The sequence below is a fragment of the Bufo bufo genome, chromosome 5 (genome assembly GCF_905171765.1).
Source record: "Bufo bufo chromosome 5, aBufBuf1.1, whole genome shotgun sequence".
Classification (NCBI taxonomy): domain Eukaryota; kingdom Metazoa; phylum Chordata; class Amphibia; order Anura; family Bufonidae; genus Bufo; species Bufo bufo.
In genome coordinates this window covers 541,636,060-541,649,163 of record NC_053393.1, presented here as the reverse complement: position 1 = coordinate 541,649,163, position 13,104 = coordinate 541,636,060, and positions in this window count along the sequence as shown.

Sequence of the window (13,104 nt, the reverse complement as noted above, 5' to 3'; positions counted from 1 at the left end):
AAAAGACATCTACATTTGCAGAAGCACATTACAGGGAGTGCAGAATTATTAGGCAAGTTGTATTTTTGAGGATTAATTTTATTATTGAACAACAACCATGTTCTCAATGAACCCAAAAAACTCATTAATATCAAAGCTGAATATTTTTGGAAGTAGTTTTTAGTTTGTTTTTAGTTTTAGCTATTTTAGGGTGATATCTGTGTGTGCAGGTGACTATTACTGTGCATAATTATTAGGCAACTTAACAAAAAACAAATATATACCCATTTCAATTATTTATTTTTACCAGTGAAACCAGTATAACATCTCAACATTCACAAATATACATTTCTGACATTCAAAAACAAAACAAAAACAAATCAGTGACCAATATAGCCACCTTTCTTTGCAAGGACACTCAAAAGCCTGCCATCCATGGATACTGTCAGTGTTTTGATCTGTTCACCATCAACATTGCGTGCAGCAGCAACCACAGCCTCCCAGACACTGTTCAGAGAGGTGTACTGTTTTCCCTCCTTGTAAATCTCACATTTGATGATGGACCACAGGTTCTCAATGGGGTTCAGATCAGGTGAACAAGGAGGCCATGTCATTAGATTTTCTTCTTTTATACCCTTTCTTGCCAGCCACGCTGTGGAGTACTTGGACGCATGTGATGGAGCATTGTCCTGCATGAAAATCATGTTTTTCTTGAAGGATGCAGACTTCTTCCTGTACCACTGCTTGAAGAAGGTGTCTTGCAGAAACTGGCAGTAGGACTGGGAGTTGAGCTTGACTCCATCGTCAACCCGAAAAGGCCCCACAAGCTCATCTTTGATGATACCAGCCCAAACCAGTACTCCAGTCGGACTGGAGCTCTCTGCCCTTTACCAATCCAGCCACGGGCCCATCCATCTGGCCCATCAAGACTCACTCTCATTTCATCAGTCCATAAAACCTTAGAAAAATCAGTCTTGAGATATTTCTTGGCCCAGTCTTGACGTTTCAGCTTGTGTGTTTTGTTCAGTGGTGGTCGTCTTTCAGCCTTTCTTACCTTGGCCATGTCTCTGAGTATTGCACACCTTGTGCTTTTGGGCACTCCAGTGATGTTGCAGCTCTGAAATATGGCCAAACTGGTGGCAAGTGGCATCTTGGCAGCTGCACGCTTGACTTTTCTCAGTTCATGGGCAGTTATTTTGTGCCTTGGTTTTTCCACACGCTTCTTGCGACCCTGTTGACTATTTTGAATGAAACGCTTGATTGTTCGATGATCACGCTTCAGAAGCTTTGCAATTTTAAGAGTGCTGCATCCCTCTGCAAGATATCTCACTATTTTTGACTTTTCTGAGCCTGTCAAGTCCTTCTTTTGACCCATTTTGCCAAAGGAAAGGAAGTTGCCTAATAATTATGCACACCTAATATAGGGTGTTGATGTCATTAGACCACACCCCTTCTCATTACAGAGATGCACATCACCTAATATGCTTAATTGGTAGTAGGCTTTCGAGCCTATACAGCTTGGAGTAAGACAACATGCATAAAGAGGATGATGTGGTCAAAATACTCATTTGCCTAATAATTCTGCACGCAGTGTACATGCATAAATCAGGCAGTTCCACTGGCTTAGGAACAAGTAACGGTGAAAAGGGGCGTCGTTCTCTTCTCTCAGGATCATGTGAGGGAACAGGGGCGCTGACCTGGCACAGCGTATCATTATTACCAGGATAGTCCATAAGTGCAAATTGTCCTTGATAGAACAGCAGAAAAAAGGTAAACAATTTAAAAGTTCTTGGAGGCTCAAGGAACAAATATGAGTCCGTACCCAGGTTCCTTTCTTATTTAGAGTGAGTGTCGGTCACCAGTAAGGCAAGGTAGCAAATCACAGAGGCTCAGGTACTTTTGAGTCTATCACTGGGCACGTATCCTTAGAATTCGGTTGCACAATAGAATGACAGCACATAAAAGATAGCCCACACTTTTCAAATAACATAATATAAAAACAAGTGCTGTAATACCCTTAATCAACCTGAAAAGGGGGTTAAAGGGTTAAAGGTGCAACGTAGGAACAGGCACAACTTGGGGTGAGATCGTAGAAGCAGGCAGGAGGTCCTGGAATCAAGATGGTTTTGCTGACATTTTTATTTCAGTGGGTGACCACTACCACTGAGCCGTGGGTAACTGGCAGCAGCAACAAAGGACCATAACAAAGGACTCCTGTCCTGAAAGGGTTAAATCTTCTAGAAATAAATCCCTTGGCAAAACAAATAAATCAAGGGCCTAGCAGGCCAATTCACAGGGGCATATCATAATCACCTGGTACTCAAGTGGTGCTCCCTGGCTCTGCTAGCAAATGAGGCCTGTAATAATCCTCCACAGGCGGATGTGCCCACAACACGGTATTAGGGGGCAGCTGCAGCATAAAGGGACCCCTAATAGGTATTGGCCCCATAGGCCTAGGGGTGATGACAGCTGCTGACCGCACCGGTGCAGGGATGACAATCGCAGGTTGTGCTTGCCTAGATACCGCCGCCGCAAGCGGTCCGGTGGGCGCTGGAACAACTGGCTCTGCGCAGCAAGTCACAGGGTGAGAGGGCCTTCTTGGGGGCCTCAACGTAGCTGTGGTAGCAGAAGGTGGCCGACGGGTGTGGACAGGCACCCTTACCTCTTTCTTCTTAGGCGGCGTCTGGATCCTGGCGGTGGCAATCTTACGCAACTCCCGCAACTTTTCTCCAGTCGGACGATCTGGTCGTCGAGGCTCTCGTTCTCCGAATCGCTGTCTTCCGCTGTCGCCGCCGGCACAGGTACAGTAGATGGTGCATCGGACGCGGCCGCTGCAGGCTCTGGTGGCGCATCAGGTCTCCTACCCTTCCGTATATTCTCCAGGGTAACGCGGAGTCCTTTCAACTTCTCCATGTCTTGGATCGTTTTCTCCCGGCGAGGCAGCTCGGGGGATGGATAGGGACTCACCCATTTCTCCAACACGGTTGGCTGCCAAAATACGTTAGGGCCAATGAAGGAGCCCCGCTCTTGGAATGCATGATGGGCCGGTTCTGGAGAGCGCGCTGGTTTGCGCTCGCAGCCAGAGTAGTCCTCATCTGCCTCCCAGTCCTCCGGTTCCTTCTTGGGACGGGTCGCGGCAGTAGCATATGGGCCTCGCAGGCTCTCGGCAGGGGTGAATTCCACTTCCTCCCCCCCGCGGAGGTTATGCAGATACTCGGAGAGGTAACTCCGCTTGACGGATCTCCGGTTCACATATAAGTCTCTGCCGGTAATATAGTCTTGTATGAACCCGTAGCCACGGTTCTTATCGAAGGACACAACCAACCCCTTTCTCCTTTCCAGGCGGGGTTGGGCGTTAGTGTGACGCTCGTGAACGGTCTTTGCCAGTTCTTCGTAGTATATCTTAGTCTTGGTATTTTTCTTTATGGCGGCCTCCCGGATCTCTGCCATTAGTGTTGACCACTTGAACGAGGGCTGAAAGAAATCCCTCCAGGAGCCATAGTAGTTCCCCGGTTCTGTCCCCAGTGGCGGGCAGGCGGGCTTCTCCGGTCCCGGAGAGTAGGCCGGTGGAGCGTCCTCTGGCTCTACACCAATATCATCCATTTCCAGCAAATCAGGCGCAGACATCCCAGCAGAGCAGTCTTCACTCTGCAACATGCTCGATCCTTTTCTGGAAAGCGACAGGGTGGCGCCAATAAGTTCAGACAGATCCTCTCATTGCACTGGGAGGCCGCCCCCCAGGTACTCCAGTATGGGGGAGGCGGAGTCCTTCTCTGCAGACATGCAAATGTCCAGACAGGGCGGTGGCGCCGACTTTGAGCTTTTTCCCGCTCTTCTCAGCAAAAAGGCGCCAACTTTTACCGCCAATTTAGGATGAAGATGACGCAGCAGCAAACTCAAGCAAGCTCAGCGGCCATCTTTAGTAGAAACGCTGTCTATTCTTTGACAGCAAGCGGTGGCTTAAACAAGCAGCAAACAGTCCAGAAAACACTATTTTCACACCGCTACTTAGGACAGTCCTTTGGGCCCAGCAATTTTCAATAAAACAATTAGGGCTTGTCACTTTAAGGCAGTCTTTAGCACACAGTTTTTATATCCGCAATGGCGCAGGAATGTCCGTTATCCTGTTCGTGACGCCAATTTATGCAGCACGCCAGACCTGCAGGGTAGTGCGATTGTGAGGTCACGGTTAACGGCAAGCGAGGGTTACTCACAGTTCTGTAGGGAAACCCTGGGCAGGCATGCAGCAGTGAAGGAGAGGCTGGCACAGGAGTCCTCTGGGGCACACTCTGTATTTAGGGACCAGGCCTGATGGTGGATGAGGTGCCCTGGATGTTGCAGGTGTTTTACGTGCCTGGGGCAAGGTCCCTTTAAGGTTTGTGACGCCAGTGCCGGTAACGGTGGCACACCGATGGATGGTCTTAATAAGTGAGGTACACAGATGGTGTGGTGAACCAAACTTTGCTTTACTGTAATCAGTTCAACTTTGTACAGTTGGATGTCAAATCAGTTCCCATATCAAGTACACTTAGCAAGCAGGGTTTCACAATTATGGCAGGTATACTGTTTCCTTGCAAGATACACAGAGGGTAAACAACAACACACGCAGAATCAGGCTGTACAGACTCCTCGGAGATAGTGTACACTGTTCCTTAGAACTCCTGTCTGGCTTTGATCCCAAGGCCCGGATACCTCAATGCAGGCTTTTATCCTTGGTAACAATCTTCCTCAGGTACTCATTCTTGCTTTACATGTCTACCCTTTCTGCCCTTCAGCTTACTTGTACTAGCTGGACATGCTGACTCTGCTTGACTTGGTGGGAACTGCAGGATTTCTCCCAGGAGGCAAACTCTTCCCCTGGGGTAGTTTTTCTGAGCTAACCATGGCTCTCTTGATCAGCAGGTAGACTAGGATCTCTCTACTAGTCTCCTGGTAGCAACTAGAAGCCTGGGCTGTCTAGTTGCATGTCAGGAGAAGGCTCTGACTTGGGCCTCCCAACTTGTCTCTGCAGACTCCTGACCTTCAACCCCCTCCCCCTGTCTGAGCCTGGATACTTATACTAGGGGTTCTCTAACTCCCTCTAGCGTTTGGGATGACTAACTGCACCCAACTAGGCCTGATATTGCATATTACAGGGTAACATTACATACAAAAATACATTATAAAATACATAAGATGCACAATTAAAGATAACATTCCTGTCCCTTGTGAGGAGGAGTAACGCACACACCAATTGACCCTTGTGTAGTGCCCACGCTTATCTAGTGGGACACTACACTTGCAACCAGTGATGGAGTGGGGGACAAGAATTTTTCCAAAATTGGGTCCGTCCTAAGGATGGGCCAGAACCTTTTCAACATTTGATACATATCCTCCCACTGTGAGTGGTATTTGGTGATGTATCTTACCATTTCAGTAAGTTGGTTCTTTGGCTTTGGATGTACCAGGATCTCCCGTGGCGTGTGTCTAGCCCTGTTATACGCCTTCTTGATGGACCTCTTACTATATCCCCTCTCAAGGAACCGATTTTTCAAAGTGTCTGCTTGTTGTTCGAAATCAGCGTCACTGGAACAGATCCTTCTTATTCGGATGAATTGACCGGTCGGGATTGCCTTGATGGTCTGTTTGGGGTGTGACGAGGAGGCGTGCAACAGGGCATTCACAGATGTTTCCTTCCTGTGTACATCCGTCTGCAAATAACCAAAGTCATCGACTTTAATCTTAACATCCAAAAAGTCCACTGTCTTGGGGTCGCACTTGTATGTTAAATGGATATTATATCCATTATTGTTAAGTTCGTCAATGAAAGTTTGAAGTCCATCCGATGATCCATGCCAGATCAAGAGGATGTCGTCGATGTACCGGGTCCAAAAGATGACCCGGTCCATCGACACACCATGATCTGACATGAATAGCTCCCTCTTCCACAGCCCCAGGAACAGGTTGGCATAAGAGGGCGCAAAAGGCGCCCCCATAGCCGTGCCCTGGAGCTGTAGGTAGAAGGAGCCATTAAATGTAAAGAAATTGTGTGTTAACACAAACCACAGTAGGTCTGTGAGATATCCTGTCATCACACTATCATTATCACTCATAGACAGAAAATAAGATGTAGCTTTTATTCCGTCCACATGTCTGATGTTAGTGTAGAGAGACTCTACATCACATGTTACAAGTAACATGTCCATGTCTAAGTGGACCCCATCAATTTTCTCAAGTAAATCAGCGGTGTCTCGTGTATATGAGGGAAGACACTCAACCATTGGTTTCAATTTGTAATCCAGGAATTTACACACCTTTTCGAATGGTCCCCCACAGCCAGATATAATGGGCCTGCCCGGGGGCCTCTTCACACTTTTGTGGACTTTTGGTAGGAGATATAGAGTCGGTATTGTGGGACCATTCATAGTTAATGTTTCCTGTAGTTGTTTGGAGATGATGCCATCGTCAACTGCTCTATTCAGGAGATCCTGCAGAGAGCTGCTGTAGGATAAGAGAGGGTTAAATGTGAGTTTTTTTATAGCAAGTTACATCTCTAAGTTGGCGGTAGACCTCTGACTCCTACATTTTACGAGGCCAGATAACTATATTGCCGCCCTTGTCTGCCGGTTTGAAAACTACGTCCGGGAGGGACTGTCGTTTTCTCAGACTTGCACGTTGTTTAAATGTCAAGTTGTTCCGCATGTTGTTTCGGGGTAGCTTGTGGAGTTCATTAGTGACAGATTTCACAAAGAGATCCACAGCTGGACAGACAGTCAAGGGGGGAAATTTTTCCAAGCGTTTCCTTAATGTTATGGGAATCTCACCTGATGTATCAGTTAGTTGTTCTTGTAAGAGGCTCTCCAAGGCATTGAGGGCCTCCTTCTCAGCTGATGTGTTAAAAACAGGATCCTCCTCAGAAACGTGGAACCATTTTTTAAAAACCAGTAGGCGTCCAAAAAGACGGAGGTCCTTTACCGCTGTGAATATATCAGGGAGAGAACAGGGTGAAAAGGTCAATCCTTTCTGTAACACGGACATATCCGTGTCAGAGAGATGATGATCAGATAGGTTAATTACCTTCAAACTGTTACTGCCCTGTGCACCCTCTTTTCTATCATCTTGCCTCCTCTTGTTCGGTTGTCCCTTGTTATCCCATGTATTTGGAGGTTTAAGCTGTCACCACAGCTGCAATTGTGGTATCTGACCATTTGATATGGTGACTTCTTATGCACTTGCACTTTAACCGTTCTGTGGGCTGTTATATGGTCCCATAACTTGGAACCATCAGACATCCATATGTCGCGGTGTTATCTGCAACCACTTTTTTGATATGGTGTTTTGCCACTCAGTATTTGCACTTTTGCATTTTTATATCTGTGGTTGCAGTTATACATACAGAAATCAGTGAGGTATTGTACTCCTTTTTTCTACCGCCTTTTGTACATTGCATACTCCAAAACCCCTCCTCCCCATGTGTCATTTGTGTTAACATACCTCCTCAGATGTAGCCATTTTTTATCTGTTGTCTCATGTCTTGTCATCACAGACAAGCGCAGCCGCCAGTGCACAGTCAATGTGGACAAGCTCACGTTCATTAAAATGAACCAGGCATGGATCCCTCAGGACTTGTCCGTGCCTTGTGCAGAATAGACATGTATATCGGCACTAAGCAGCCATTGTTATACTGCAGCGCAATTGCTCATGTTTGTATTTTGGATATTTCACACTCTTTTGGAGTGTACCTTAATTTTACAAAATTCTATTAAAACCAAAAACCTGTGTTGGCTATCTCGTCCTCCTCCACCGCCGCTTCCACCTACTCCGCTACGTCCACCGCCTCCTCAAACTCCTACTCCATATGGAACTCCACCTCATAAATCCAATTTTTATGCATAAACACACTTTTATGCTTTAATAATTTCTCCCATATTTCAACTCTAATTTGAAATTTGAAAAAATGAATCCTCCCTTGGATGTGGTCTCTCTTTCTCACACTCCCTCTCCGGCCTGGAACCCTGATTCCCCGCCACCCGTGATCACCATGGTAGGCGCATAAAAGAACATCGAAAGTTGATAGAGCAGATATCAAATTGGATGGTGAACATCACGGGGACGTGCGACATGGTGGGGCAGTAAGTGTGCACACGCCTACACGAACTGACTGACAGGGGTCAGCCCCTGCAACTTCTGGGTCTCCAAATTGGGCACATGTCCTGAGCTTGCCCTTTACCCCTTGGAGGTGCTGGCCTGCCCTGTAGCCGGTGTATTGTCTGAACGTGTGTTTAGCACTGTCATGGTCTTACCTGCTTGCTGCTCTCCTTCGTTTGACATGTGCTGGCGGCCATCTTGGGTCCTGGGTTTCTTGTAGCCTTCCACCCTGCGGCTCCTCCTTCCCCTGGGAGGAGCTGGATGCCTAGCTCATATATATAGGAGGTCTGTGGCTTCAGTTCCTTGCTTGGTCCTCTTGTGTTCACATGCTTCTAAGACTGCTGCTGCTTCTGGTTCCTGATCCTGGCTTCGTCTGACTACCCTGCTGGTTCCTGATCCTGGCTTCGTCTGACTACCCTGCTGGTTCCTGATCCTGGCTTCGTCTGACTACCCTGCTGGTTCCTGATCCTGGCTTCGTCTGACTACCCTTCTGGTTCCTGACCTCTGGCTTCGCAAAGACTCTGCTCGGTTTCACCATCCGTTTGGACTTTTGCTTTACAGCTTTATTTTCAATAAAGCCTTCTTATTTTCATTTATCTCTTGTTGTACGTCTGGTTCATGGTTCCGTGACATTAGGACCAAGCCATGAATTCTGACGGTACAGGGCCATCCTCGCTACCCACGCTGGTTGCCAGACTTGATCAGCAGGATCACCTGTTGGGTCGGTTCGCTGTGGCGTTGCAAACCCTGCTTGAACGCACGGCTCATTTCGCTCCCGTTGCCGATGGGTCGGTTGTCGCTCCTGGGCTCGCTCCTACTGCCGCTCCGGTTGTTGCGCCAGAGTCTACCCCGACACCTGTTGTTGCGCCTGCGGTGTTTCGGGGTATGATCGGTTCTGCCCCTCTTCCACAGCGCTTTGGGGGAGAGCCAACTCAGTGCCGAGGTTTCCTTAACCAGGTGGGCATTTATTTCGAGTTGCTGCCACATGCCTTTCCTACTGAGAGATCAAAGGTGGGCTTCTTGATCTCGCTGCTCTCGGACAAGGCCTTGGCCTGGGCCAGCCCTTTATGGGAGAACAACAATCCGGTGGTTGCCGAGTTTTCCGGTTTTGTTGCTTCTCTTCGGAAGGTATTCGATGTGCCGGCTCGTGCTGCCTCTGCTGCGAAGCTCCTTATGTCCATCAGACAGGGTTCACGATCCGTAGCTGAATACGCCATTGAGTTTCGTACCCTGGCAGCAGAGGCGGGCTGGAATAATGAGGCTCTGGTCGCTGCTTTCTCTCATGGTCTCTCGGATGCCTTGAAGGATGAGGTTGCAGCTAAGGACCTACCAGTTGAGCTCGAGTCTCTTATTTCTTTCCTGATTTTGATTGACACCAGACTCAGGGAGAGACCTTCCTTTAAGGAGAACCTGCGGAGGTCTTCTAACAGATTGGTGCCTACGTTTGCTGTCCCACCCGTGCCTCCCTCTCCTCCCACGCCTCCTGGGGATGACTTGTCTGGGGGTGAACCCATGCAGCTGGGGTTTGCTCGCCTGTCCGAGAGGGAGAGGGCACTCCGGAGACGCGAGGGCCGATGCATGTACTGTGGTCTCGGTGGGCATTTTCGGTTGGCATGTCCGAACCGTCCGGGAAACGCTCGTACCCTGAGATCCTGTCGGGGGCAGATCTTGGGTGGAGTCTCCTCGTCCCCGGTTTCCCGTGTTGACAAACCACTGATCACTGTTGTCCTCTCCTGGGTCGGGGGCTCGGTGACGACCCAGGCGTTGGTGGACTCTGGTGCTGGTGGTTTGTTCATTGATAGTGTGTTCGCTGCCGCCAATTCCATTCCTCTGCAGGCTCGAGGTTCCCCACTGGCTCTTGAGGCGATAGACGGCAGACCCCTTCTGCCGCCACACGTGACTCATGAGACCCTTCCAGTGGGGATAGCCATTGGTGCCGTTCACAGAGAGTCGGTCTGCCTCCAGGTTATTTCGTCTCCACACTACTCGGTGGTCTTGGGGTACCCCTGGCTCCAGAAGCATAATCCGACTTTCGATTGGAGATCGGTCGAGATCCTCTCGTGGTCACCGCAGTGTGGGGCTAGTTGCATCCATGGGTCTGTCAAGTTGCTGTGTACTTCCTCGGACTCTCTGTTGCCTCCTGAATACGAGGAGTACCGGGATGTATTCGATAAGGTGCGCGCGGTTGCCCTACCTCCGCACCGCCCATACGATTGTGCCATAGAGTTACAATCTGGTGCCGTTCCTCCTCGTGGCAAAGTCTATCCACTGTCGGTAGCGGAGAATGAGGCCATGGAGGAGTACGTGAGGGAGGCGCTTTCACGCGGACACATTCGCAAATCTTCGTCCCCGGCAGGGGCTGGATTTTTCTTTGTGAAAAAGAAGGGCGGTGAGTTGAGGCCTTGCATCGATTACAGGGGTCTCAATCGCATCACGATCAAGAACGCTTACCCGATACCCTTGATTTCCGAGCTGTTCGATCGCCTTAAAGGGGCCACGGTCTTTACCAAACTCGACCTGAGGGCGGCATATAACCTGGTAAGGATCAAGGCGGGCGATGAGTGGAAGACCGCGTTTAACACCAGGACCGGTCATTACGAATCCTTGGTTATGCCCTTTGGGTTGTGCAATGCGCCCGCAGTCTTTCAGGAATTCATCAACGATGTTTTCCGTGACCTGTTGCAGCAGTGTGTGGTAGTCTATTTGGATGACATCTTGGTATATTCTGAATCCATGGAGGCCCACATTCTGGATGTCAGACGAGTGTTGCAACGGTTACGAGAGAACAAGCTGTTCGGTAAGCTTGAGAAATGCGAATTTCACCGATCCCAGGTAACCTTCTTAGGTTACATCATTTCCGCTGAGGGGTTCTCCATGGATCCTGAGAAGGTTTCGGCTGTCTTACAGTGGCCCCAGCCCAGTGGTCTTCGTTCCCTGCAGCGCTTTTTGGGCTTCGCCAATTATTATCGGAAGTTCATCAGGGACTTTTCCATGCTGGCCAAGCCTCTCACGGATCTGACCAGGAAGGGCAGTAATTCCCAGGTCTGGCCGCTCGAGGCCATCCGAGCTTTTGAGGCCCTAAAGTCCGCCTTTGTGTCGGCTCCGATTCTGTCGCATCCCAACCCTGGGTTGCCCTTTGTCCTCGAGGTGGACGCGTCTGAGACGGGAGTAGGCGCCCTTCTGTCTCAGCGTAGAACACCAGAGGGTCCTCTGCTTCCTTGTGGGTTTTACTCCCGGAAACTGTCTTCCGCGGAGTGCAACTATCAGATTGGTGACAGGGAGTTATTGGCCATCGTGCAGGCCCTTAAAGAATGGAGGCACTTGCTCGAGGGTTCGGTGGTTCCGGTTCTCATCCTGACGGACCACAAGAATCTGACCTACCTTTCTGAGGCCAAGAGATTGACACCACGTCAGGCCAGATGGGCTCTGTTCTTGTCACGTTTTAATTACGTGGTCTCCTACCTACCCGGTTCCAAGAACATCAGGGCGGATGCCTTATCACGGCAGTACTCCGAGCTGTCCAGGGAGGAGTCGATTCCGACTTCGGTCATACCTCCGAATCAGATCCTGGCCGCCATTCGCACCAGCCTGACCTCTCCCCTGGGTGAGCAGATTTTGGCGGCTCAATCTGGTGCTCCCTCTGGGAGACCCAACGGCAGATGTTTTGTGCCTGAGGAGTTGCGCACTCGGTTGTTGCGAACCTACCATAACTCCAAGACCGCGGGGCATCCTGGAAAGAATCAGCTGTCCTGGGCTGTTTCACGTCTGTTCTGGTGGCCTTCCCTACGTTCCGACATCGCCGCATATGTAGCGGCATGCTCCGTTTGTGCCCAGAGTAAGTCCCCTCGGCACCTTCCGTTGGGCCTTCTGCAACCCATAGCCACCGGGGAGCGCCCATGGTCACACCTGGGGATGGATTTCATTGTGGACCTCCCTGCATCCCGAGGCCATACGGTCATTCTCATGATTGTGGATCGGTTTTCCAAAATGTGCCACTGTGTTCCTCTCAAGAAGTTACCCTCTGCACAAGAGTTGGCCACGATTTTTGCCAGGGAGGTCTTCCGGTTGCACGGTTTGCCTAAGGAGATTGTGTCGGATCGGGGGAGTCAGTTTGTGTCCAGGTTCTGGCGCGCCTTTTGCTCCCAGTTGGGGATTCATCTCTCCTTCTCCTCGGCCTACCACCCTCAGTCCAATGGGGCCGCAGAACGATCCAATCAGGCCTTGGAGCAATTCCTTCGTTGCTATGTCTCCGATCACCAAGACAATTGGGTTGACCTCCTGCCTTGGGCTGAGTTTGCCAGGAACACGGCGGTGAACTCTTCCTCTGGGACGTCTCCCTTCATGGCCAATTATGGGTTCCAACCTGCCGTGTTACCGGAGGTATTCTCTCGCCAGGATATTCCGGCTGTGGAGGATCACCTTTCCGTCCTACGTGCTTCTTGGGTACAGATCCAGAAGTCCCTTGAGGTCTCTGCGCAGCGCCAGAGATTCCAGGCTGATCGCAGACGAGCGCCTGCTCCTTCCTACCAGGTCGGAGACCGTGTATGGTTGTCCACCCGCAACCTCAACCTTCGAGTGCCCACTCCCAAGCTGGCGCCTCGCTTTGTTGGTCCCTTCCGAGTGCTTCGCAGGGTAAACCCGGTAGCCTATGCCCTTGCGCTTCCTCCTGGCATGCGGATCTCCAACGTGTTTCATGTCTCCCTGTTGAAGCCACTGGTGTGTAATCGTTTCACTTCCTCGGTTCCTCGGCCTCGTCCGGTCCAAGTGGTCAATCGTGAGGAATATGAGGTGAGCAATATCCTGGACTCACGCCTGGTCCGCGGTCGGTTGCAGTTTTTGGTCCATTGGCGTGGTTATGGTCCAGAGGAGCGTTCCTGGGTTCCCTCCGCAGATGTCCATGCTCCTGCCTTGCTCCGAGCCTTCCACGCACGCTTCCCTCAGAAACCGTTTTGTGCTCCGCGGAGGAGGGGCCCTTGAGGGGGAGGTACTGTCATGGTC